Source organism: Macaca nemestrina, chromosome 9 (assembly GCF_043159975.1).
Source record: "Macaca nemestrina isolate mMacNem1 chromosome 9, mMacNem.hap1, whole genome shotgun sequence".
Classification (NCBI taxonomy): Eukaryota; Metazoa; Chordata; class Mammalia; order Primates; family Cercopithecidae; genus Macaca; species Macaca nemestrina.
The window spans coordinates 82,501,988-82,529,381 of NC_092133.1; the positions used below are offsets into that span (position 1 = coordinate 82,501,988).

The 27,394-nt window shown below is 53.3% G+C and overlaps 1 protein-coding gene across 2 annotated transcripts in view; it reads right to left on the reverse strand.

Moving 5' to 3' along the window:
• Positions 1 to 27,394, reverse strand: part of LOC105495984 (glutamate ionotropic receptor delta type subunit 1) — a 796,883-nt gene that overhangs the window by 765,841 nt on the left and 3,648 nt on the right. The window lies entirely within an intron of this gene.

Below are 27,394 nucleotides of genomic sequence, written 5' to 3' on the forward strand. Positions count from 1 at the left end.
CCTCCACACAGCAGGCCCTTGATGAACAGTTGGGAGCTATATGAAGAGATGCCCAGCCAATGGTCATGAAGGGGAGAGCTGGGACAACACTCTGAAAGTATGTGACTCTTTCAAACTCCTTACACTTCCCATGGCCACTTCTCTAAAGCTCATGAAAGAACCCCTCTCCAACCTACCCCACAACCAGGTAGACTGTGAAAGGGCTGGGTATGCAGGCACCTGGCCTGGTCCCAACACAGGGTAAACCCTTAGAGGGGCCCTCCCACCCCAATCCAGCTGAGCATGGTTTTACATGGGGCCTAACCAGCCAGTGAAGGGGCAGGAATCCAGGAGTCACATGAACATCACACCTGTTGATCCCAAACATTGAAGACGGGAGGGCGGCAGAGGCTGCTCCACTCCACCTTTCTGAAGGCTGTGTCTATCACAGACAACCCTAGGTTGCTCTCCTAGGAGTATGATCACTGGACTTACTTGTCCAGCGTTGTGTCTAAGAAGGAGACTATTTCACAGTGTTTGCAATAAAATGTACACAATAACACAGAGAAACACTAATGGGGTACACAATGGCAGAGGCAGAGGCTAAAGGCTGATCTCCACTGTAATCCCCAGCCCCTGGCCAAGCACACGCTTAGGAATTGAACAGGATTTCATGATGGAATAGAAGAACTGTGACATCCAGGAAACAGAAGGTTAGGAGTGGGGGCCTCCAAGAATGTCAATGCTCCTTGCAGCAGTGACACCCTGGGCTCCAGGACTCCTCTAGAGCCCAAGCAGGCAACTGAAGAAGAAACACAAGTGTATGTCCACAACCCAGCCTCCTCCACGGTGACAACTAATGCTGTTTCCCACCCTCACCAGGTCCACACCTCCCCATCCCCCTGCCGTCCTCTGGATGCGTGGAACACCATGGTGTCCCCAACCAGTAGGCTCCAGGGATGGTTTTCCTATCAGGTACTAAAGTGCAATGATTAGGCGACAAACCTCATTTGCCAGAAGGCAACACGCAGAGTCATAACCAGACCTGGCTCCATGGGAACATGGCTATAAATTGTTTCTGACAGTTGTGTTATTTCATGTAAGCGTCGCCCACTCATTTGTAGGCATTTCTAGAAAGACCCTGACACACAGCCCTGCAGACTGCCTGACCCACTCTTTATCTGACCGACTGATCGACCGACACTAACCACAAGTCAGCCAGCAGGAACGCAGCCTATCCCCTATTAGAGAGGCCCTCCACGAGCCCACCGGCCCCTCCAACCTGCATGTGGGTAGGACAGGACCAGAGGCTGCCTGGGAGTACGGCTGTGCCGTCTCAGGCAGGAGCTGGGAGGCTCTGATCCCTGACCTTGTGTACTCCCTGGCTCAGGAGTCTTAGCCAGGGCCTTCCCACAGGGACACCATCCTGTAAGGAGCAGACAGCTTCCAACCACACTGGGCCCCAGCTACACCACCACAGAAAGCCAGGACTTGGGGAGACACTGACCCCAGTCTCGACCCTCCCATGTCCTGAAATAAGGGAACTCCCACCAGTAGGGGTGGCCTAGACGGCCTGAAAACCGCAGGGGAGGACCGCAGAGGTCAATGTCTACAGCTACCAAGGAAGAACTGCTCCTGGTGGTAGTCTGTAAGTTACAGTTCTGAATGTCCAGCACAATTGATTTGCTCACCTTATCCTGCTAACAGCCTTTCTCTTCCTTTTTGGGAACTCTCTTTTTTTTTTTTTTTTTTTTTTTTTGAGATGGAGTCTCGCTCTATCCCTGAGGCTGGAGTGCAGTGGCACGATCTCCACTCACTGCAAACTCGGTCTCCCAGGTTCAAGTGATTCTCCTGCCTCAGCCTCCAGAGTAGCTGGGATTACAGGTGCCCGCCATCACACGCCATTAATTTTTGTATTATTAGTAGAGACAGGGTTTCACCATGTTGGCCAGACTGGTCTCAAACTCCTGACCTCAGGCGATCCACCTGCCTCGGCCTCCCAAAGTGCTAGAATTTCAGGCGTGAGCCATGGCAGCCCGATCCCGAACTTCCTTCCAATACTACCTGCTTTTGGAAAGAAGTGAGGGACATGGCTCAGGCTGGCCAATGAAAATATCCCTCCCTGATAACACTGAGTGGCTCTTGGATGGGCACATGACCCAGGCTGGGCCAGTCAGGATACGCCTATCCCTGGTAGCACTGATTGGTTCATGGATATGCACATGACCCAGGCTGGGCCAATCAGGATAGCCCTGTCCCTTGTAGCACTGATTGGTTCATGGATAAGCACATGAACTAGGGTGGGCCAATCAAAGTCCTCTGAGGACCCCTCCCCAGGAGTGGAAACGGCATGTGGTCTCTTCTCTACCATTTTTGCTAAGCAGGAAGAGTGGATGACGTGGAAGGAGCATGCACAAAGTGAAGTCAAGCAGAGCCACAAAGAGATACTCCACAGCCCAGAATCCAGCCTGCCCTGAATCCCCTTTTGGCAAAGGCCAGGGTGAGTTGGATCTTTGTCCTGTACAACTGAAGAAACCACAGCGGGAATACATTTGGGAAACTTGCTGGTCCCTCCCACCTGAGAGTCCACAGTACCAGCCCCCCTGGGGAGGGAGGAGTCTCGCTCTATCCCCCAGGCTGGAGTTCAGTGGCACAATCTCGGCTCACTGCAACCTCCGCCTCTCGGGTTCAAACAGTTTTCCTGCCTCAGCCTCCCGAGTAGCTGAGATTACAGGTGCACACCACCACATCCAGATAATTTTTGTGTTTTTAGTAGAGACAGGGTTTCGCCATGTTGGCCAGGCTGATCTTGAACTCCTGACCTCAAGTGATCTGCCCGCCTCGGCCTCCCAAAGTGCTAGGATTACAGGTGTGAGCCACCGTGCCTGGCTCCCATTTTAATTCACACAGATACCCTGAGTGACAGGGCCTATGCTTATCCCCATTTTATAGATGAGGAAAGTGAAGCTCAGGGAGCTTCAGTAAGTTACTCAAGGTCAAAAACTAGTCAGTGGGCCGGGCACGGTGGCTCACACCTGTAATCCCAGCACTTTGGGAGGCCAAGGCAGGCGGATCACGAGGTCAGAAGATCCAGACCACCCTGGCTCACACGGTGAAACCCCGTCTCTACTGAAAATACAAAAAATTAGCCGGGCTCATGGCATGCGCCTGTAGTCCCAGCTACTTGGGAGGCTGAGGTAGGAGAATGGCGTGAACCGGGGAGGCAGAGCTTGCAGTTAGAGGAGATTGAGCCACTGCACTCCAGTCTGGGCGACAGAGCGAGACTCCGTCTCAAAAATAAAATAAAATAAAATAAAATAAAATAAAATAAAATAAGTCAGTGGCAGAGCTTGGGTTCAGATCCAGCTGGTCTGCCTCCAAAGTGCTGTCTGTCACCTCCTCTCTCCATTCAAAGGCAAGCTCCAGGTGCCATGTCCACCCTGAACCCCAGCACCCAACACAGTGCCTGGTGCCTGGCCCAGACAAGACACCAGTGAACGTCTGTGAAGTGAACAAATGCTCTCTGCCCTGCCACACCTGGACATCTCCTAGGAGCCTCCCAGGAATCCTGCACTCCCAAGAAACATCTCCTGAGCTGCAGGGGAAGGCAGGGGAGGAGGAGGAAGAGGCATGGGATGAGAGAAGCCTCCAAGCCTGGCAGAGGCCAGGCCAGGGCACCTCAAAGCCCCATGCAGGAAGGCTGGGGGTTGGCACAGGCCTGCCCATGGGGAGTGGATTCGGTGATTACCCAGTGCTGGCTCCACCTACACCAATTAACTTGCAGCTCCCAGGGGTGTGGTAGTTCCCACTGCACCCTGTGGCTGAGCTAGGCAGGCAGAACCACACTGCAGGATGCACACTGAGGAAGAAAGCTCAGGCCTTTGCCTCCCGCTGGGGAGGAGAACCTAGAGCCGGCCCTCAGGGATGGCCATGTGACCAGCCTCACGGGCAGTGAGGAGGCCAGCCGCATCTTGCTGAGGAACCCACAACAGCAAAGGAGAGAACGAGCAGAGTGGGGAGGCTGGGAGTCAGCAGACCAAAGTGACCTCAGGAGGAGGTGTCAAGCTCTGGGGTCTGGCAGCCAGCTCAGAGGTATTTAGTCCTCCATGCAACCTGCATTGATGGAGCTCCTGCTGTGTGCAAGGCACGGCGCTAGAGATGAGGACCCAAAAGACAGAAATCCCTGCCCTCCTAAAGCTTCCACTTGGGATAGAGGTGAACGAGCAACAACTAGGTTAATTCATCATCCAGCCAAGTGGCCTATGAGAAGGACATGAGAACTACAGAGAAAGACAGGCAGCGCCAGGAGGGCGGGAGGAGCTGCAGTAGGGTGGGGAGCGGCAGTGGGGTAGGGAGCAGGGTGAAATTCTGCATGGATCCCAGGGAAGAACTAATAGAGGAGGAGACAGCAGGGACTGGAGGAGGGGAGAGTGAGCCTCACAGATGAGGGAGAGTGCCCCCTGCAGCAGTTGGGAGGCTCCCGGGGAGAAGGTCAAGCAGCCAAGCAGTGGAATGGAAACCCCAGGAGGAGCGGAGCCAGGATCAGAGCAAGGGGGCACTCAGACACCCAGCTGAGAGCACGAGCATGAAATGGCGAGAGATGCATAGCAGGCAAAGCCCCGAACCACCAAAAAGTCAGTCAGCAACTCCAGGGGAAGCAAAATGTGGGACAGGAAAGGCTAAGGCAGCACTTCCCTAACTGGGCTGTGCTGTGTGTTGACACAGGCCTAATGCAGAAAACGTGCACCACAGATCTGACCAGACTGCAGAGCACCATCATGACCCGCCACCCAGAGGGCAGGATGCAGGGCACAGAGGGAGGAAAAGCCCATGATTCCCGTCCTCTGAGGCGAGAAGCCAATACAGACGTCCACAAGGGGAACATCAAGGGGTGGAGCCAAGCATGCACTTGGGAACTCTGCAGGTGAATACTCCAGGGGCACGGTGGCCTCTAGGAGAGGAAGGCAGTGGAGGGGAGTCGCTGTTTCTCTAGACCTTATAGAAATCATGGGCTCTTGAAACTACCTGCATGAATAACTTTGATAAAACCAAAAACTAGAAGGGGAGGAGGGAAGAAGAAAAAAGGAGGCGAGATGGCCCTGCCTGCTGAAGTCCCCACGGCAGCCAGGGCCTACAAAGACAGCGCAGAGCAACTGGATGAGGACTGGAGTGGGAAGCTGGAGTGGAGGCGGTGGCCCTGGACGAACACCTGGAGGGTGTCAAGGGAAGAAGAGAAAGGCCTTCATTCTGCCTCTCAGGAGCCTACTCCAGTTCAGGCCTCCTCCTAGTCAAGGACCACAGGTGGCCCCCAACCCCATCCCCCTTAACTCTGAGCCTCTCTGTCAAGTCCCTACAGCAGACAGATCCAGGCCAGTTACTGCAATCCCCTGACTCTCAGAGGGAGCCCTGCCTTTCCCGACCCCCACTGGCCCTTCTGTCTTTACCTCCTCCTGGGCACTTGTCCTTTGGCCTCTTTGCATATGCTGTGTATCCTCCCTCCTCCATATTGTTCAGGCTTCATTTAAGAAACCCCCTGCTCCAGGGACTGTCCCTGATCCCCCAGGTCCATCCTTTCAACGTGGTCCCCTAAAACACAAAAACAAAAGGAGCAGAGTGCTTCTAGAGATAGTAAGAAAATCCTACCACCGACACTGAGCCCCGGATGCCCCAGAGCCTGCACTGCCCACTAAACAGTCCCAGAGGATGGAGGAGAAGATGGGACTGGGATGAGGTCCTGGTGGGACCCTGGGTGCTCACATGGTGCCCCTCCCTCACACGTTTCCAGAAGGGCCCGCTCAGGGAAATGCTTAACCGTAACCAAAAACCTTAAAGGTGGCTTCTCGGCAGCCAGTGAGGCTGGGCATCCTCCCCCGCAGGGCTCCCGGCCATGGCTTTCCCTCAGCCTGAGCATTCCCTCTCCTGCAGCTCCCAGAGCTAGGCCCTCCTCGCCAGCTGTAAATAACAGACAGACTGAGAGAACGTGCCACAAAACCATGGCCACAATTCACAACACGTAGTCTCTTGCCATGAGCCTGGCATTTACATCTGTTGAGTTGGTGCCTCAGGCAGTGGGGTAGGCACACAGCCCTGCCCCTCTTCCCAGCCCTGTCTGCCCAGAGAGGGGCCCTGGGCTCAAAGGGCCTGGGCCAGGTGGCTTCCAGTGGGGTTTCCAGGCTCAAGAGCTGTGTGCCTGCAGTTCTTAGTCCGCGGAGCCCCAGTTTAGGGATCTGGCCTTGGGGACTTTCCAGGGAGCATCTTTTCCTTGGATTCTATGCCAGAGTTTCCAAGCCCAGCCCAGGGATCTGGATTTTAGGGCACTAATTCTAGAAGTTCTATCATGAGATGGGGAACTAGTCCTGAGCTTGAGGTTCTCATCTGGGAGCTTTTAAAGAAGAGTCACCCTGGGCTCCTCCAATTGAGGGGCTGATGTGACCTTCTGGGCCTCATCCACCTCTGCTTACTCCCGAGGTGGCTCCAAACCAAGTGCCCCATGTGTCCAGGAGCAGGGACGAGAGCGGAGTGCTGGAATAGGCAGGTCACACGACCCTCATGCTGCGGGCACTGCTGCACACAGCCAATGTCAGAAACCAGAGAGGGCTGTAGCTCACAAAGGCCACACAGTGGTGCTGTGCCAGCCAGGAGGTCCAAGTCCCGGTCCCAGTGATGCCTCAACCCCAGGTCCAAAGAACCAAGAAGGAGGTGGGGTGGAAATCAAGATGAATCCCAGCTCCTTTCCTAATACACACACACCCCACTATGTCCTCACCCAAGGTCTGTCAAGCCCCAGAAGTCTTTTGGGTAACTTGGCTGGCCTAACTGGGACAGCCCAACCCAGTTAAGGGGCTGGCTGGGCCCTGTTAGGTACCCAAGGGGGACTGAGACCCACGGGCTGGCCATGCCCCCAGGACAGAGTATGGAGGGCAGGCCTGAGGGACATCCAGAGAACAGGAAGTTTGGCCCAGCCCGGCCCACCCTCCAGGAAGCCCTAGGGAACCCACGCTGCTTCCCTGCCCAGGAGCAGCCTGAGTCGGGTAGCGATCTACCCCCTCCACCGCAGCGTACCCCTCAGCATTGAGGGAGCCCCAGCAGTGAGCAAGCCCTGAGCGCTGTGAGCCCCGGCCCGGCAGCCCATTCCGGGGAAGGACTGACCATTGAAAGGTCTTATTTGTCATAAATACAAATGTTTGTTCCTCTGAAAAGCACAGGCTCTTTAAAGATAAAGATCCTGGCGTTCCTTCTGTATATGCCCAAGGCCAGGGCCAGTCCACAGTAGGTACTCAGGAAATGAATGAACAAATGAATGGACATTTCCTTTATACTATCCCCACTGAAGGATCAACAGAGGACTTTGTGCAGCGGCCTTTCAGCCGTGTGAATGTTCTCTCTGCTGATAGCACTCTCCATCACTTGTGCTCTTAAAACCTTGTTTTGGAGATGAGATGTTTGGAATTCCATCCAGGAATTAGGGTTCAGTTCTCTGCAGAGGGTTACTCGCCTTCTTCTAACAGAACAGAACCTCCCAGTTCTCATCTTAAGCTATCTCACAGCTAATTTTCTGGATTTCTATATATAAAATAAATCATTTAACAAAAAAATCTGTATCTACAGTGTATGGAACAAAAGAAGATTTCAAAGCCCATTAACTCACAGAGATGGTGTGTTACTGGGAGAATATGGGCTGTATAATTAAAACAATTTAAATCCAATTATAAAAAGACAGTGGGCTTTACTGCCTGCCACTATCTCACTAATGGAAAGAAAACCGATATCTTGAGTTTTCTAAAATCACTGTAAAATTATGAATTAGAACACGTATGTACCATCACTCCACTGCTCCATATTACTGATAAAATGAGATGAAATATTTCTTGCAGAGAAATATTCCTTGCAGAGAACATAAGCCATTGTTGGCTCAGAGCTCTGCTGGGCGTACACAGCATCTGGTGGCTGAGGCCCCCAAGGTGGGAAAGGAGGTGGTCAGCCAGTATGACGGGGTATCCTTTCTAGAAATCCCAGCCTTGAAGTTAATGAGGCGTGGTTCCCCACACCTCCCTAGTGAACCATGGCACCCTGTGTCTGATGAGGGAGAATCGCTGTCATGCAGGGGGATGGACAGAATGACAGTCATGGCCCAGCCAGGAACCCCGCCTTGTGCAGCACAAGCGTGTATTTCAGTCTGAACTAGGGGAGCATGTCCAGAGCTGTGATGAAGGAAATCAACAGTGAGAGCACCCCCACTAGCCAAGTACCTACTGGGAGCTGGGGCGGGAAAGCACGTGGCCACGCCTGGCCCTTGGCATTCCATCTCTGCATCACGAAAGGCCACCATTCATTGGTTGGCCCTGGCTGCCCCTTGGCACCACCCAGGAAGCTCTTAGAGAATACCAGTGCCTGGGCCCTTGCCAGTCTTGTGAAATCAAGCTCTCTGGGGTGGAGCCTGGGCACTGACACTTTTCTGAATTCCTGGGGCCTGGGTCTGCTGTGCCCACAGTGGCTGGCACTGGGTCAACCCTCCAGAGACATGTGGGCAGGGAACAAATGGGCACCCACTGTATGCATACCATGTCTTCAGACTCTCAAAACAATTCTTCTTCAAGGTAGATGTGAGTATCCCCATCCTACAGATGAGGAAACTGAGGTGCAGATATTTAGAGGAACATGTACTGACTCGCACAGCCAATAATAGGCAGAAGAGGGATTCGGCCCAGCCACAGCACTGTCCAGTGTCAAAGATGATTCAGAGACTTCACCCTATCCCACCTGCCTTCCCCCAGCCAAGACTGGCCCACATGTGCCCCACACTGGACCAGAAGCTAGGGGAGGAGCAGGGACCAGCAGGAGCCAGGGGCTGCCTCTGAGGCCACAGTGGTCTAGCAATGCCACCAGGTGCTGGAGAGAAATGGGGCACAGCCCCTCCTACACCAGTCTCTTTTGGGGCCAAAGTACATTTGTAGGATATAATTTCCACACATGGGGAAAGCCCTGTCTTGACACCTGAATTTTACCACTAGGTCATTGTAAGAAGTCTGGAAGAATTCAGGTCTCTAGACAACTCTTGTGGCCCATGTCACATCCTCTCAGCCATCTCTCCACCTGTTGCTGTGGTGACTGGCTGCATACAGGTATCCTTGGGCAGCCCTCACCTCTGCTCAGCAGGGGCCTCTCTGCTGGCACCAGGTGGGAACTGCCCAGCCAAGCTGCTGCACAAACCTGGAATAGCTGGGAAGGGAGCAGCACCAGGCCCCTCTGACCAGTGAGGAGTGGGCTGGTGGATAAATGCTCCCACTTTCCCTGCCCAGATGGACAATCCAGATGCCCTTTTTGTGGTTCCCTGGAGGGCCCCAGCAGGAAGGAGCCCTGGCAGTGACCAGTCAGACTGGCCTTCCCTCCTACCCTGATTCACACTTCCTCTTCCCTTGCCATATGTTCCAAAGTCCCCTGCTGGCGCATGAGCCTTCATCTCAGATGTCTGACATGAGACATCTTCATCTTCATGTCTGCGTGGAGGGGCCTCAGGCTGCCATATCTTATGAAATGCAGGTACCCTTGTCATAAGCCAGCACCATCTCAACAGTATGTGTAATATAGTCACTCAGAGTGGTGCAGCTTGGGTGGACAGGAATGGGCCCTGGGGTGGAGAAGAGAGAGGCCCGGGGCTACCAGACCTACCACCAGGCCTTGGGCAAATTTGGGGCTCTGAGCCCTGCTCCCCATCCAAGGAGAAGCCAGCCAGCCTAGCAGCCTGCTCCTCCTCTCCCCTCTTCTATGGCAGGCCAGGAATCTGTGGCCATGGGAGGCAGAAGCCAGGCTTAGGGATGGGCCTCAGCCATGTAGAAGTCCTGAAACCTCCAAGAATGATATGCTCTGCACCTGGGATCCTCAGGGAGCTGCTCTGAGTCCAGAGCGTAGATACCTGCAGAGGCAGGGGTTGGGGGAGCTGACTGGCCTGTGCAATTCTGCCATCCTCACAGGCCTCTCTCCTCACAGCTTAAGGGCCTAGATGGAGGTGTACGGCTCTGAGCCCCAGCAATGTCCCCTCCAGTGGCCCACATCCTAGATCCTTTGATGCTCAGGGCCTTAGTCCTGAGCCACTTCTGCCTGTACCAGAGAGAAGCCCTAAGGCCCCTGCAGACTTTGCCAGGATGTCAGCACCCTCCTCCGTCTATGCCCAGGGACCCTGGACAGCTCACCTCTGAGCACTAGCTCCAGCTATGCCACTACCTGGAGTGCCTGCCTCCCTTTCTTCACCTAACCAACCCCTGTTCCACACTTAAGACTCAGCTCAGAAGTCACTTCTTCCAGGAAGTCTCCCCTGGTTGCCCCAAGCCCAGGCTAGGTTAGGCACCACTCCTGTGCTCCCACACCCCTGGGCAGGCTTCATTCTCTTGTAGCATGCATCACATTCTTAGGCCACTCATCTGTCCCTGCCACACCCAGCCAGTGGGCATAATACGTATGCACAGTGTCCAGACCCGCTGCTGGGTGTGGCCTGCCAGGGCAACTCCAGCACATGGACTCTGCCAGCTGGAAAACACCCTCTCCGCCCCAGCCCGCCTCACACCCCTTAAGAAGGCTCACGTTTCTTCTTGGACCACCACCACCTGCTTTCCCCAGCTGAAGTTAATAATTTTAAAGTAATTAAGTCCAGCAAACCATAACCGATTAAGTAGGGACTGGTGCTGGCCAGCAGAGCTGCCATAGCCTCGTCTCTGCCCAGGCCTGTGTTTGGAGGGCAGCTGGGTGGGGCCTGGCCCCGGGTCCACCCCGCCAGGGCCTGACCATCCTGTGGCAGAGATAAACCTCTCTGAGCAGTCAGCCGCCTAATGAGACTGTCAGGGGACTTCTTAATGAGATTAGGCAGGGCCCTAGCTCTGCCTCACGGTGCGAGGATTTCTATTCAATTAATCATTCAGAGCAGAGCAGGCGCTGCCCAGGAGGCAGGAGCCAGGCCCATGCTGATAAGGCAGCCACCTCCCAGCAGCAGCCCAGCTTCCTGAAGTCCACAGCAGCCCCAGGCATCGGCCCCACTAGGCAGAAGGATAAACAGAGGCTAGCCAGGAGGATGGGGCAAGGCTGCTGGCCCAGGACTCCTCCTTGGCCCTTGGAACCTGGAGGGAGCTCTCAGGGTTCCCCACAAATGTGCCCATTGGGAGGAAGAAAGCAGAGATCCCCACCCACAATGTATGCATGGGGTTAGGAGAGGCCTGCCGGCTGGGGAAGACTAAAACCAGGAACAAGAGCACACATGGCAGCTACATAGTGAAAGCTATGTGTGAGAGCCCCAGGCCCCATACCCTGCATGAATGCTGAGCACAGGTGTCATCCTGCGGGCTGGCACATGTCTCTTACCCCAGAAAGCCTACCCTAACTACCCAGCCCCACCCTCCTGCCCTGCTCCACACACCTGTGGACACACCACAGAGCTCAAAGCCTGGTCCTTCCCCTCCTTACTCTCCTGTCCCCAAAGAGGTTTCCAGCCAGCACTGTTTGGGTCTCCTGGAGCTCACTGGAACAACTGTCACCAGGTGTTGTTGCCCTGAGGCTCCCAGTCCAATCCCCCCTTAATGTGACAGGCCACATTCCAAGTGCCTGTGGCAGAGAAGCCCCCGGCTGGATGCTGCTGCCATCTCGGCATCCTTTCTCTTCCTCTCCAGGTGACCCCACCCCCATCTACCGTGCCTCTTTCACTCTCAGTCCAGGGACTGGGCAGCCCCCACTAGCCTGACAATCAGGGTGTTCTACTCCTTGGGCACCAGGATTGATTCAGGGAGAAAGTGATTCGGCCCCATACCAGCCCAGTGGGCTACAGTCCTGGGACTCCTGTGAGACTCTTGTTAAATAATTCCCCTCTTCCAGGGTCAAGTGGCCAGGTGGCTGGGCTGTTTCGACATCAGCCTGCAACAGGCAGGAGGCTGCTCAGGAAGGAAACCACCCAGGAGACAGCAGGGACAAGGGGTGTGGAGACGGAGACAAAGTCCTGTGGATACCATTTGGGCCTTGGATCCAGCCATGCCTGAAGCTACACAGCCTCTGGCCTTTTCCATTACATGGCCTAATAATGATCCCTGTTTTGCTTAGGCCCAAATGAGGGTTTCTGACACCAGCATGATTAATATGACTAACACGGAGGGTTATTTCAGACCCATGGCAGGTTTCCCTGAAGGCAATAGTCTCAGATGGTCTGCTTTAGCATTCTGACAAACGACACACATGTGGCCCATAACTTCCCCACAGGCCATAAGAGGCGGAAACCCCTACATGCCACAGGGTGCGAGGCTTGGCCACCTTCCCCATGGTCCCAGTGGGGACCTCCCAGCACATCTAGACAGGCTCCCCCAAGGAGGGGCTCTCTGGGAAGATGGCCCCTAGACCACCTGTCACTGGGGTCTCAGTCCAACAGCAGGTGTGCACTGTGAGCTCTCTGGGACACACGGTGTGCATGCAGTGTGTGTGTGCAGGTCCTGGTGTGTACTTGCCAGAGGCCCAGTCAGGCAGCCACTCAACAAACATTTGCTCCACCCCTGCATGTGCCTAGGCCTGTACAGGCCCGGGAGTCCCAAGATGAGTTCATGGTGCTGGTGCTCACAGACTTCAAAGGCGCATGTAGAAGCCAGACACCAACTAAGACACAATGAATGGCATGGCAGCAACGAGGCAGCCCTGGCCCAGACAGAGGAAGCAGAGTGGCCAGGAAAGGCCTCCTGAAGAGCGTACAGAGCTGAGACTGGAGACGGGGTTCGGTGGCACAGGGTGCATGGGTGTAGGCAACCAGGAGAGAGCAGACTGGATGCCAGGGCAGAGGCCAGACCACGAGGACTTGAATGCTGAGCACAGGTGTGACCCTGCAGGCCAGCAGCCACAGGGGCCTGGTGTCGGGAAGATGCCCTGGGGAGCTCTGAGGGGCAAGGCTGAGTAGGGGCCCATCTGCCATGTGCCAGTGCCTGGGCTGGCACACAAGAGCCCCGGCACGTCCACGCACATAGCATGTCCACGTGACAGCATCCCAGGGCAAGGCCAAGGCAGAGCCACATGCATGCCCCTGCTAGCTGCACCTGACATCCAGGAGCTCCCAGGAGCACTCACCAGTGCTGATCAGTGCATGCTGAGACTCATCACAGACCTCGCTGTCCTGCCTTTAACAATGTTAATTTTCTTCTCAGGAGCTAAGTAGCCTAAAGCAGTGGGACCCCATCCCGGCTGCACTCATGCAGGCTTCTCCTGAGAAAGCTTGAGCATGAACAACCACAGAGCTTCAAAGCCCTTCTAGCCCCTGCTCACCAGGAGGGGTCCAGCTCCTGCTTCCTCAGAGGCCAACGTGGCGACAGCAGTGGCTGCTGGCTATGAACTCAGATGGGCAATGGTCAGCAGCTTCTGGAGTGCAGAGGGAGGCGCTGGTGGGAGCCGGTGGGAAGCACCTCCCTGCCAAGCTCACAGCTGTCAGGCTCGCCACTCCAGACCTGCAAGAGCTCCTCCCCTTCCTGGCCAGGGACCATTCCACCTACCCTGGCCAGAAAGAGGCAGTGGCCAGGACCATGTCAGCCCCATTTCACCCATGGAGACTGCTGGGGGCAGAGGGGCTCATAAGCCCACAGGAAAATTCCCAGGTGGGAGAAGAGAAGACAAACCCAGGTTCTGGTGCAGAAGCTCACACTGCCAGCACCTGGAGCCCGGGTGAGCTTCTATTTCTTCTGCAAGGCTTCTCCACTCACCCCCACCCGCACAGGCACACCTCAAGCATACAGAGGTATGGGGCCTCCAGAACTTTCCCACTCCAGCCAGTGAGTATTGGAAACATCTCCATCGTGGTTCTCCCCTTTGCACGTGGCCTTGGAAGACCTCATATAAATAGCCATTACCAGGGAGAAGCAGTGCCATCAGCTCCCATCTTTTCTTGACAGGAAGATCTTCAGTGCAGAAGCTGACCAGGAGGGAAGGGTTAGCAGAGGCAGACCCACAGGGGGCAGGACAGGACTGCTATACACACAGCTGTGCGACCCCAGGTGGTCCTGAGAAAGAACACGGGACAAGGAGCAACAGCATGCAGAGGCTGCAGAGAGCAGAGGTCCTATGAGTCCCTCCATCCCGTCGCCCATCCGGGGACTTTCACTGAATACCTCCAACCAGCCTCATACCAGGCTTGGCTCTGAGGACTTGGCAGCAAACAAGACAGACACTTCTCTGCCCTCACAGACATGATGGCCCTCACAAATAAATTATTAACATCATTGCTGATGAGGAAGCCTGCAAAGAAGGAAAATAACATTTTGGTAGAGTAATAGGGGCCCTACTTGGAGCCAAGGGGAGCTTCTCTGAGGAGGTAAGATCAGAGGCATAGCCAAAGGCTGAGAAGGGGCCCAGCATGCAAAGAACCTTCCAGATAGTAGGAACAGCATGTGCAAAGGCCCCAGGGTAGATGCATGCTTGGCTTGTTGGAGAGATGGGGGAAAGGCCAATGTGGCCAGAGCAGTGAGGCCAAGAGAAGTGGCGACTGAGACACAGGTAAGATCGGCTTTTGTCAGGGTCCTTGGGGACTTGTGGCCCCAGCGAGGGGTCTGGATTTTATTCTTAGTGCAATGGGGAGCCATTGAAGGGTTTCAGCAGGAGACGGAGGTGATTAGATTGATTTTTCAGATAACTCTGGCTGCTATACAGACAATGGCCTGGAGGGAAGGGCAGAAGCAGGGGGCCACGAGGAAGTGACCTCAAGTGTCCAGGCTGGGGCTGGGGAGATGGCAGTGGAGGTGGAGAGAACCAGACAAAAGCCAGGTGCATAGTGGGAGGCCCAGCAGGTACAAGGAGAGCACCAGCTTGGCTGCCAGTCCTTCACATTCCCTAAGCAATCCCTGCTTCACTTTGCTTTCTGTGTCATTCCCTGTACTGCCCAGGATTGTCCTGAGATGATGCACAGACAGCCCTGGGCAGTTTGTAATGTATTGGTAGACACCTCTGCTTTTTTTAAAATTGACGTATAGTAATTGTACATATTTATGGGATACAGAGTGATATTTCAATACATGTGTACAACGTGTAATGATCACATCAGGTAATTAGCATATCCATCACCTCAAACATTCATCATTTCTTTGTGTTGAGAGCATCCAAATTCCTCTCTTCTAGCTGTTTGAAAATATACAATAAATTATTGTTAATTATAGTCACCCTGCAGTACTCTAGACCACTAGAACTTATGCCTCCTAACCAGTGGTAACTTTGTATCCCTTAACCATCTTCTCCCTATCCTCCTTTCCCCTGCCCTCCCCAGGCTCTAGTAACCTGTATTGTACTCTCTACTTCTATTAGTTCAATGTGTTTAGCTCCCACATGAGTGAGAACATGCAGATGCCTCTGCTTTTGAACAAGCAATCACCAGGAGCCTGCAGTATGGCAGACGCTGCCAAGCTCACCACATTCCTTTCCCGAGTGAGATTCCTGGGCCAGCTGCAAGCACCACCCAGGTGACTGTCCATGAGGCTTCTACAATGAAAGGAGGATTAGCTGAAATGGCTCCAGGACCTCAGCCAACTCCAGCATCCCGTGGCTACATGAAACATGCACGAGACAGTGTATGTGGATAGAAAAAGTGTGCAGGACTGAGTCAGGTGCAGACACGCATGGGCTAATGGGATTTCTGGGATTCTTGTAGCACACGTAGGAGCTGGTCTGTGACCCAGTGTCAAGCCACAGGGCAGGCTGGGGAGGTGAACTGAGGGATCAGGTCTAGGTCCAGCCTGCTGGACATTTCTGAGGTCAGTGAGGGCAGCACAGGCCTCCCTGCAAGGTGGCTGGGGCTGGGAAAGACAGCCAGCTACCTCTAGAAAGTAAGCATGAGATTCGCAGAGCTCTGAACACACTGGACTAAAGGAGTCAGTGTACAGTCCACATTTGGAGTCAAATAGCCAGCTGCATGAGCATTGGCAGGGGTGTCTGATGCACCGCCTTTTATTGGGAGAAGATCCCAGAGCCTGAGGATCAGAGGTTTACCCAGAGCCACAGCAGGCAGTGATTTGGGAAGCCAGTGTCCTCTTTGGCTTCATCAACATCAGCAGAGTATCCTGAACAAGCAGTGACCATTCCCATCCCTCTGCACTGGCCAGGTGACATCGCGAGGACAATAACTGTAGCTGCTCTTTACTGAGCACCTCCTTTGTGCCAGGGACATGCTAAGTCCTCTGCAGTCATTACTTCATTTGTTCTCAAAGACAGCCCATTAAGTGGGGGCACCAGTATCCCAAGTGTACAGGAAGGAATGCTGAGGCTCTGCGAGTTATGTCCCAGGGACCCTGTGTTCAAAAGGGGCTGGGCGCAGTGGCTCACACCTGTAATCCCAGCACTTTAGGAGGCCAAGGCGGGTGGATCACAGGGTCAGGAGTTTGATACCAGCCTGACCAACATGGTGAAACTCCATCTCTACTAAAAATACAGCTCAGCATAAAGACTGTCCGAGATGAGAGTCACCAATCCTTAGAGGTACACGGATCTTCAGCTCATGTGGTTCAAGGCTGGATTTGAGAAATTTGGGCACTGTAGCCCTGACAAAGCAGGCTGGCCCATGCTCCCTCAGGCAGTCAGTGCCTGGCCAGGTCTAGCCCCAGGCCAGAGTTTGCTCACAGCCCTTCCTCTCCTGTCTTAGTCTGCTCTGGTTGCTAAAACAAAACACCATAGACCAGGTGGATTAAACAACAGACTAATTTATTTTCTCAACAGACAGTTCTGGAAGCTGAAAGTCTAAGATCAGGGTGCCAGCATGGTTGGTTCCTGGTGAGGGCTGTCTTCCTGGCTTGCAGACGGCTGCCTTCTTGCTGCATCCTCACATAGCAAAGAGACACAGCAAGCTCTTTGGTGTCTCTTCTTATAAGGCCACTAATCCCATCATGAGGGCCCCACCCTCATGACCCCATCTAAACCTAATTGCCTCCCAAGGCCCTGCCTGCAATGCCATCACATTGGGGGTTAAGGGCTTTGATATAAAATTAGGGAAAACAAACATTCAGTCCATAACACTTCTAGACCTTCCCCCACTCTGGCCTTGGCTTTGCATGGCCCCCTCAGCTCTGGACACAAGAACTCTGACATCTGCTGACCTGTATAGCTGAGACCCCAAGAGGGCCACTCCCTGGGGTGGTAGGCAGACTGGCTCCCTCTCATCCCACTAGCATGATGCTGAGATGCTACAGGTGACACCGACAATGAAGAAGCACTTAAGGTGCTGTCCGCGGCCTCCTCCTGATCTTGGCCAAGTTAAGTGACCACCACTGCAATGACCATCCCATTGGATGATCTCTGAGGGTCCCGGAGTCAGGTCTACACATCTAAGGCCAGGAATGTGCCCCAGGAGGGAGAGGAAAATGTACTTATTGAGTGTGCACTACAAACTGCCCTTAGAGCTGAGGATACCACAGGAAACAAAAGCAACCCAGTCCCTCCCTCCCCACAGTCCACAACCTCCAGGAGGCATCACCAACAAGTCAAAGGAAACACAAGGCAAGGGGAGCACATGGCCAGGTCAGTCTCCTGTGGGTGCTGGGATGCACCCTGAGGATGCCACCTCCCAACTGGAACCTCACGCGAGTCCAGGAGGAGTGTGAGGGAGCTAGCAGTGCTCCAAGCAGCAGCTGGAAGCCTTGGCTCTTTCTGCTAAACATACCCAGGCAGCATGGGTGTCTGCAACAGTCTCCTTGTGTGTGCATGTCCCTGTGTACATACATACCTGCTCAGCACTGCCCACCACACCAGAGCCCCCAAAAGCCTTTTGGAGGGCTGAGCCATCACACTGCTGGACTCTCCAGGGCACCTATGGCCATGTTCCTCCTGGAACAGGAGGAACCCGTTCCAGCAGTGTGGTGGCTCAGCCCTCCAAAGTCTTTATCAGGTGCACAGTAGATGCCCAGAGCTGAGGCTCAGGTCCCTGCGCAGAGCTGGACCCCAGCAGCAAGCCCTAGGCCAGCTCCAGTTGGGGTTCTGTGATAAGGAGAGACCCACCCTCAGCTCTCCAGGCCCAGGCTGGCAAACCACAGGACTTGGGGGTGGCCCACAGAGTTGTTTTAGTTACCAGAACCCTGTGGGAGAGGTGAGTGAGGGCAGGTACCCTGGGAGCCTCCTGGGACAGAGGAGGAGCAGCACTGGATGTTACAGCCACGGCAGGGAAGGTGGCAGGAACCCTAGAGCCCAGCTGAATCAAGGCCACCTCAGCATCTGACACTGGCCACTGAAGATGGAGCACTGTTGGGAGGGGGGCTCAGCCCAGAGCTCAGGTCAGGCCTCAGAGCTCTGAGCCCAGAGCCCAGACCAGAGGCCAGAGTGGGGCCACTCCATGGCTTACCACACCTCTGGGCACTCAGATGAAAAGGCAGAAGAAGGCCCACGACCCCAGGCCAGGAGCAGAGCCACAGTAGGACCTCAAGTCTCCACCCTGGACTGAGCAGGAGGAGTGCCATGAGGGACAGAGAGCAAGGAGACGGCCTTCCAGGCCAGGCCAGGACCCAGTTTATAGGGGCACTATAAACTGCCATGGGTGGGCTGGGCCCAGAGCTCCAGGCAGCAAGGCCTGTGTCTCAGCCCTGACCTGGGGATTGCTAGCACCCAGACAGGACCCAGAGACCAAGAGGTGTCGTGTACCTTGGCAGGGTCCTAGGAGGATGGAAAACATTGTGGCCAGGACACAACAAGAACGAATGTCTCCTGAACATACTATGTGCCAGCACCCATGCCCTCAATGCAAGAATGAGCCCCAAGGCACTAAGCACCCCTCTCTCGGGCACCATGGTGGACTGTCGCTCACCACAGCCTCCCTCCTGCCAGCAGTACATCCTCTCTAGATCCACCACCACAACCCCAAGGCAGCCCCATTTCACAGAGGTTGAGACTGAGGGTCAGAGAGGGAAAGTGATCTGTTCGAGAACACACAGCTAATGAGTCAGATTTGGGAACTGAACCCATACCTGCCTGACCCCTTTCCACCAAATAGAGCAAGGTAGGCCTGCCCTATGGCCAGGTCCTACGGAGGCAGGGGCAGGCCAGTGGGATTCTGGCCACTTCATGCACTCAGAGCAGACAAGGCCACAGCAAGACGGAAATACCGTGCCGTGACAGTCCACAGGTTCCCAGAGTCCCAGCCCATATGGACGGCTCTGAGCAGCCTCCATATGAGCCATGTGGTCAACACTGACCTCCTTCCCTGCTCTCCTGAGGCACCCAGAATGGCTGGGGCTCAACTCCAAGCCGCACATCTCCACCGCCCTAAGTGGGGCCAAGGCTGTGGGAACCTGCTCACACTGCCCAGCCCAGGGCAGGAAGTGAGAGGAGGACAAGTCTCCACCATAGACCACTCAAGCTAGTAAGATCACGGCCACCTCCGCCTCTTCACCCAGTCACTGCCCTGTGCTAGCCCTGGGCTGGGCTATTCTAGTGCGTTTCCTCAACTGATCCTCTCAGCTGTCCTCTGTTCCATTTTACAGTCATGGAAACCAAGGTTGCCCACCCAGAGTCAGAAAGCAGAGCAGGGGTGGGAGCCCCAGTCTGTGTGAGGGACAGCCACTACACTCCCACCCCCTCAGCTCCTGGACACCACACGGATGCTCCGGCGGAGACATGGGTAAGGGCCAGGCTGAGCACAGTGGGGAACCGGGGCGGATCAGGTGGAGATGCAGTCGCAGAGCACAGCTGCCTCACCTAGAGTCTGTCGAGGGACGAGTGTGAGGGAAAACTGGAACGATGGGGCCATCAGGGCCACATGTCCCACACCTGGGTGGAGGAGGAGGGGCAGCCTGGGCTCAGGACCACCCTAGGCCCCCAGCTAACACCCTCCACCTCACCCACTGGTAACCTACACTGCCCACAGCTTGGACCTAGAAACAAAAGGGGCCATCTCATCCCCTCCGGACCACCCTGCCCGCACCTCAGGCCCAGAAAGGGGAACTCTGGGTTCTCCTTTCTTCAACCGTGGCCATCCGCCAGGAAACTGGCTGTTTACGGGCTGGGAGGAAGGGCTCAGAGAGTCTAGCTGAGATGTTGGACACAGACCCAGCTGCCTTCCTGGGCCCAATGCCTGTCAGAGAGGGCAGCACCCCAGAGAAAGGGGCTGTCACAGGCCAGCAACGGCAGAGAGATGCGTGGTCTCTGCCCCAGCCCACTGCCATTAGCAGGAGAGGGCTGCCGCTTCACAGGGCAGCAGGGGCAAGGCGTGGGAGTCTATACGAGGGACAGGGCCACAGGGCTGAAGCCATGGAAAGTGCAGACTTGCCAAGTCCAACTACGGGGACAGGGGGAGGTCATGGGTGCTGGTCCTGTCGGTGGCTGGGCCGAGAACCCAATCTTCACCTCATGACTAGCTCAACGCTTCTGAGAGCTGGGATTGTCCAGGCGCTAGTTTACAGAGCACAAGATTGGCAGACATGGAGAAAAGCAGAGGTGCAACCCCAGCCGGGGCTGGGGACTCTGGCTTCCTGACTTCCCAGCACAAGGAAGGGCTGCCCCGAGGTCTGCAGAGGAGGGACAAGTTGCTGAGTACACAATGGGGAATCGATGGGAGCCACGGATTCCACCCAACCTAGCATCCAATACCTAAAATTGTTTTTGGCTTTTGTTTGTTGCTATTGTTTTAATGAATCGCCAAGGAAACAGGAAGGCTGTTTCGACATGAATGGGAAATAGGCATTTCTGTTGCTCACCAGTTGTTTCCAGTTCTCTCTGCTTCCAGGCACATAGTAAGGCTGTGCTTCCTGGATCCCCTGTGACTGGCTGCGGCCATATGACTGGTTGCAGCCAATGAGTCATAAGCAGAAGTGATGTGGGCACATCCAGGCTGAGCCCCCCAGAGCTCTCTTCCCCTCTGGCACAGCAACTGGCAACAACCAAGTGAAGTGACCATGAGGAGCCAAGCTCCCCACTGACCGGCAATGGACACACAGTAGGAGCAGGAAATACTGTGTCGTGCAAGCTGCTGGGAGTTTTGGATTGTTTGTTACTGCAGCATAACTTAGTCTCCCCTGACTCATATAATGGGAAACACAGAGCAAAACCAAAGGGTGGAGACCCACAGGCATGGCCATGGGTAACCAAGTGTAAAAAGAATCACATCCAGGGATGGAATGGGTTAGAAATGATCTGGGAAGGGACAGGGCAGATGGGATGCTCTGAGTTGTTAGGCAACAGCATTTCCTGGGCAGTAGAAGACTCAGTGAAGATGGAAGACAGCTGCTGTGAGGACAAAGCTAGAGAATTTCAACCTGGCAGCTACAAGAATTGGGAAAGAGAGTCTGTGTGCCATTACAAGAGGTGACTATGAGTGATGAGGGACAGCCTTAGCTGGCCCCCAAGAGAAACCTGGAGAAATGGCCCCAGCAGGAAAACTGTCAAAGTACTCATGTCCTAGACCTAGAAACGGAAGATGCCATCTCATCCCTTCCAGGCCACCCTGCCCACACCTCAGGTCCAGAAGGGGGAACTCTGGGTTCTTCTTTCTCAACTGTGGCCATTGGCCAGGAAACTGGCTGTTTACAGGCTGGGAGGAAGGGCTCAGACAGCCTAGCTGAGATGCTGGACACAGACCCAACTGCCTTCCTGGGCCCAATGCCTGTCAGAGAGGGGAGCACCCCAGAGAAAGGGGCTATCACAGGCCAGCCCAGGACTAGGAACAGCAGCAGCTCAGAGGCAGTATGATCCATGGCCTCTCCCACACGCCTGGCATGAGGTGTCCATCTGCTCATTGCCAGTTAAGTCCAACCTCCCAATCTAGAGAGTCGAGCCATGGCAATAAGGAATGAAGGGAGCCTCTTGAACCCAAAATTTGAGGAAGTGGGTGGTGCCGGAGTGTAGTCTATAAAAATGAGAAAGTGTGTGTGTCCCCATGCATGTGTGCATGTGTGTGTGCTCTTGAGTACATGTGGATGTGTGTGTGCCGGAGTATATGCATGCATGTGTGTGTGTTGCACATGCGTGTGTGTGCACCTGCACAGGAGTGACTCCAGAATGAAGGAGAACCCTGACGCCTATGAGTTCAGCACCCTGACACCGTGAATTCAGCACAGGTTTGTGGGAAATCCAGAGAGGGGACCCAATGCCTAACTCCAGACTATCAATGCCTGCAGTCTTATCCACAGCTGTTATCACTGGCAGTAGCCCTTGAGGGGTCCAGGAATAACAGCTCTCTGTGGGACCCCAGGCAGCAAAGTAAGATTGACTTCAATGAGGGCCCTCCCTTGGGCTCTAGGTAGGCATGGGCAGAGATGGTGAGGTTCTGAAGAACAACCTACCCAGGCAGAAAAGAGGCCCTGGGTCCAAGCGGCAGCACCAACTTACAGTCTGACTATTCAAACAGCAGTTTCCTCCAGGAACTTCCTTATGCACAAGCAGCAGCCAAGCCCAGGAAAAGAAGCTGGCATGTCATTGGAGAACACAGGTTAAGTCTGTGGAGGCCCCACAAGCTTACAGTGTGATGCTTCCAGAGTGAGCTTTGTAGAAATGGAAAGGAAACATAGCTATCCATCCCAGGTGACTGTAGCAAGCCCAACGAAGACAAGAGGATGCCCCCCAGTAAGCAAGAGTGCAGTCAAGCATGCAAAAGATTATCAGGGTGGAAGGAAAGTGGAGGTGGACAGTGCACATTGGCTACATTGGGCAAAGACAGGTGTGCCAACGTGGTAGCAGAATAATGGCCCATAAAGATGTCTACATCCTAATCCCCATATCTGTGAATATGCTAGGCTACATGGCACAGGTTGCAGACAGCATTAAGCTTGCAAACCAGCTATCCTTAAAATAGGGAGGGCTGGGTGCGGTGGCTCACGCCTGTAATCCCAGCATTTCAGGAGGCCGAGGTGGGTGGATCACGAGGTCAGGAGATTGAGACCATCCTGGCTAACACAGTGAAAGCCGGTCTCTACTAAAAATACAGAAAATTAGCCTGGTGTGGTGGCGGGCGCCTGTAGTCCCAGCTACTCGGGAGGCTGAGGCAGGAGAATAGTGTGAACCCAGGAGGCGGAGCTTGCAGTGAACTGAGATCGCACCACTGCACTCCAGCCTGGGCGACAGAGCGAGACTCTGTCTCAAAAAATAATAATAATAAAAATGAGGAGATTATCTGGGATCATCCAGGTGGGCCCAATATAACCACAAAGGTCTTTGAAAGAGGGAGCCAAGTGGAAAAGGGAGGAAGAAGAGTCAGAGAAGGAGACGTGATGACAGAAGCCAGGTCAGCATGAGAGGATGTGAGAAGGCCTTGACCCGCCATTGCTGGCCTTGAAAATGGAGGAAAGGGCCAGGGGCTGAGGAACCCAGCAGCCTTCAGAAGCTAGAGAAGGCCAGGAAACAATTCTCTCCTCCAGCCTCCAGAAAGACCCAGATTTTAGCCCAGCAAGACCCATGTTAGGCTTCTGACCTGCAGAACTGCAAGAGAATAAATGTGTGTTGATCTAACCAACTAAATTTGGGGTAAAATTTGTTTCAGCACCACAAGAAAACTAATACAGCTGAGAGGATGGGAATAAGGGGTCTACAGCATCTTTAGAAAGACATGGACATCACACTCAGACAGCCTCTGACAGTGTCTGGTGAGGCTGCCTGCAGGACTGCAAGGGTGTGGCCTCGATGGGACCTACAATTCTCTATAATTCTGAATGGAAGCCAAGGAAGATGCCGGAAGCCATCAGAGCTAGCAGAATGTCTAGATACCAGTGTGGCCAGTGAGGGGCAGAGTGACCACTTAGGAGGTAACGGATATAAACTGAGCAAGGCCTCCACATGGGCACCAACAAGCTCTCTGGGTTTCATTTTTATTTTATTTCATTGTTTCATTCTGTGAACCACAAGCTATTCTTGGTAATGTTTATGTCTTCCTAGAACCCTTTTGTGCTTATGATAACTAAAAGGAATATTGCCTCACTTGCATGCATTCCTTTTTTCTGCCTCTTCCCTAAACTGTTATCCCTCCACACTGCGACAGGTATATCTACAGCATATCCAATAACTCACGTCTTTTACTCACAGTAAAAAGTAATGCTGGGAAATGAGAAGACTCGTGCTCAGCCAGTTCTTTTATATAAATTATATGCATTTATATAACCTCCTACTTGAGCAGGCACTTTACGACAATCTGAAATTTTTTTTATTTAACAAATTAGGATCTCTTTTAGTATCTAGAAGACAAATTTTCACACTATTTGTTAATATGGACTTTGCCAGCTAAATCTAAGATGTAACATTTTAGAGATTTAAATGTCCTTTCTGTGTTATTTGCTAACTTTCAATCCTTATCAAATGGATATTTTATTGTGTGATCCATTCTTTTCCATAAATTGACCAAATGTCCTAAAAGGCAGTGCTTGTAAGGAGCTTGTTAAAAGTCAGCCTAAAGAAATTGTTAAGTATAAATCTTAGGACCAATATATCCAGGCCGAGTTTCTTGTTTTGTTCAGGAATATTTAATTCTGCATATCTCAGCATAAATAGTTCCTTTAAAAAAAAAAAGTTTTGAACATTGAGAAATGTATGCAGTTACTAAAAGTAATGTTTACAAATAGTTCACAGTGATTTCAGAAAAGGCCAATGATGTTAAATGGGGAAAAAAAAACAGGATATAAAACTGAACAGAATGGGAGCTCTCAAACTTTATAAAATACAGTGGTGGGGGAAAGACTAGAAAGAATCAACACTAGTGCAATTCAGAGCAATTTTGTTCTGCTTCTTGATGCTTTCCTGTGCCTTCCACATTTTACATAATAAGCACACATTGCCCTTTTTCTTTTTTATATTTTTATATTAATACATGCTCATTGCAGCAATGCATTTTCTTTTATAATCAGGGAAAAAAAGTAAGAGCTAAAAATGAAAAGGTCAGTTTGGGTCCTCTCTCAAGGAATTCACTAGCTTAAAAAAATGGTGTAGCTGAAAATATCAACAGCCTCAAGAGAAGCTGAGATGGATTCACGGTTGGGTCAAGGAATGGAAAGGGAATTACTGTTTACAGAACACCCACCTCAGGCCTTATGCAGACGATTTACACACGTCTCATCTCATTTAATCCTCACAATCCCATGAGGCAAATCCTATGATTATTCCCTTCGAACAGATCTGGAAACAGAAGCTCAGAGCAGGGCTCCAGGGTCACACGGCGAGTGAAGACAAGACGGGAACTGAAACTCTTTAGGCTCCACCAAGCTCTTATCGTTGCATGGCACTGCCTCTCAGTCCAAAACAGCTACAGCACCACTCTACTGAGAGGTCACTGTGGCCTTGTCCAGTCAATGTTGGATATCGAGCCCCCATCTGCCTTTGCTCTCCATCCCTGACCACTCCCCTACTAAAACTCTTTTTCTTTCCTACTCAACCTGTATCGACAACCCATGTCCTGCTGCAATGAATGTCCAGGCCCAGCAGTGAGAGATAAGCCATTCATCAAGCAGGGATCAAGCCCGGTGATGGAAAAGCACCCCACAGAGTACAGCCAAGGAAGGACATCCAGAGAGCTGAGTACCTGCAGCAGAGCCCCAGGCAAGGGAAAAGGAGGCTGATGAGCACTGCTCTGCCCCTCCCAGAGGCCTTCCAGGGCTGGCTCCTCCCATCCCTTGTAGGCATCCAAGGGCTATGCAAGGTCACAGGATAACAATGGATTTCAGTCCACCAGACTCATAAAATGAAAGTAAATGCCAGCTCTCACCAGCACAAACTCTCTGGGCAGTAGGCAGCCCAGCAACAATACCTGGCCAGTGTCTCTCTCCTTCGACAACTATCAACCACCAGAATCTAACTCCCTACTTCCAGACATGCAGAAACACTCACTCTCACACCCCACAGAGACCGTGTCAGCCTGCCATCCTTGGAGCCTGAGACATTTTTCCAGTTATACAAACAGAGAAACCAAGACCCAGAAAAGGCCCCTGGGTGGAACATTTGTCCCCAGGACAAAGTTGCTTTGAGGAGCTTACAGGTTGAACCACCCATAGCTATGTTTTGTGTGGCTTGTGCTGTGTTGTTTACATTGCTTTATTAGTTGATGACAGCTTTAAATCAAATTTTACATTAAGGTCCAGATTTGGGGTTCCTCTTAAAAAAATAAATCAGCATGTCTACAACAGTAGGATTTTCACTCCCAAAGGCAAAATCTGTTAAAGTTGTGTGACAGCTTCTCCTTTTAATGGAGATGACCTCTTCAGGCCCTATACTCCAGGTACCACAGGAACCAGCTGCCCGGTTCATCCTTGTATGTTACCTGCATGAGGTGGCAACCTTGTGCAAGAGCACCATGTTTAGTCCCTGGGGAACTGCTGATGGGAGTGAACAGGCATCATTCAGGGGCAAAATGAATGAGCTTGGATACTCAACACTGCAGAGGGGAGTCAACAGAGGTGTGTCACCAGACATGGAACACAGGCAGGGTCTCCACTACACTGGGAGCTCCTGGGTCCAGGAAATATGTGCTTCCAAACTGTGGCTTCGGCTCCCAAGCACAAAGAATGAATGTCGACAGAGATGGGGTGTGTGGAGCCAGTGTCAAGGGAACAGGAGGCAATGTGAAAGTTGTAGCTTGTCACCCCAGGTCCCCACCCCAGTTAGGGTTCCTTCCACTAAGAAGGCCCTGCCCTCCTCTGGCTGGAGCCCACCCCAAGAACCTGCAAGGAGCTGTGGTAAGGGCACACTGAAAAGAAGTCCAGAACAGGGGGCGTCTGGAGACAGAGACTGCTGGTGGGGCACCAGACACCAAAGAAGGGCAGGAATTCCTCTTCCCTGTACCTCAACAGACATCTGACAATGGACATCTGTCACAGCTGGAAGCAGCAGCTCCCATAATAAGCAGTGTTAGCCTCACCCCCCGCCCAAAGAAAACACTTGGGACTCCCGGTTTGTGAAACCACCTCAAGAAATCCTTGGACCTTCAGTCCCCAGAACTAGTCCCCGGTCCCTGCCCCCAGAGCTGGCCCCTTTCCTTCCTCTGCTGCACCCAAGAATAGGAGACCCCCAGAATTCCTCCTTCCAGCACAACAACCTCCCCAACACCAGCTCTGACACTCCAGACCCAGACCAGAGCCATCATCGAGGTATCCTGTCCTTGCAGGCACCAGGGAGACTAGCAGCCCACGTGTACCATAGCAGCAAGAGGACTCTTGGCTCAAGGGGCTTGAGGAGAAAGCACCGGCCCGGAGCTCTTAGCCAGCCCACCTCCCACTACACCCACTGCCCTCTCTACACTGCCCTACCAGTTCCTCCAGCAAGGAATCCTTGCATCCTGCACCACTAACTGTGCCCTTCTATCCTCAGCACTGAGGGGCACTGGCCTCAGAGTCCCCATGGTTGTGGGGAGCAAGGCAGAGGGAAGGAGAACGGACTTAAGCTGGGTAAGTGTCAGAGGTGGAGCCTTAGGCCTTAACCAAGAAGCTGGAGGCTTGGAGAAGGAACCAGGGTTCCGGAGCTGAAAGTCAGGTTG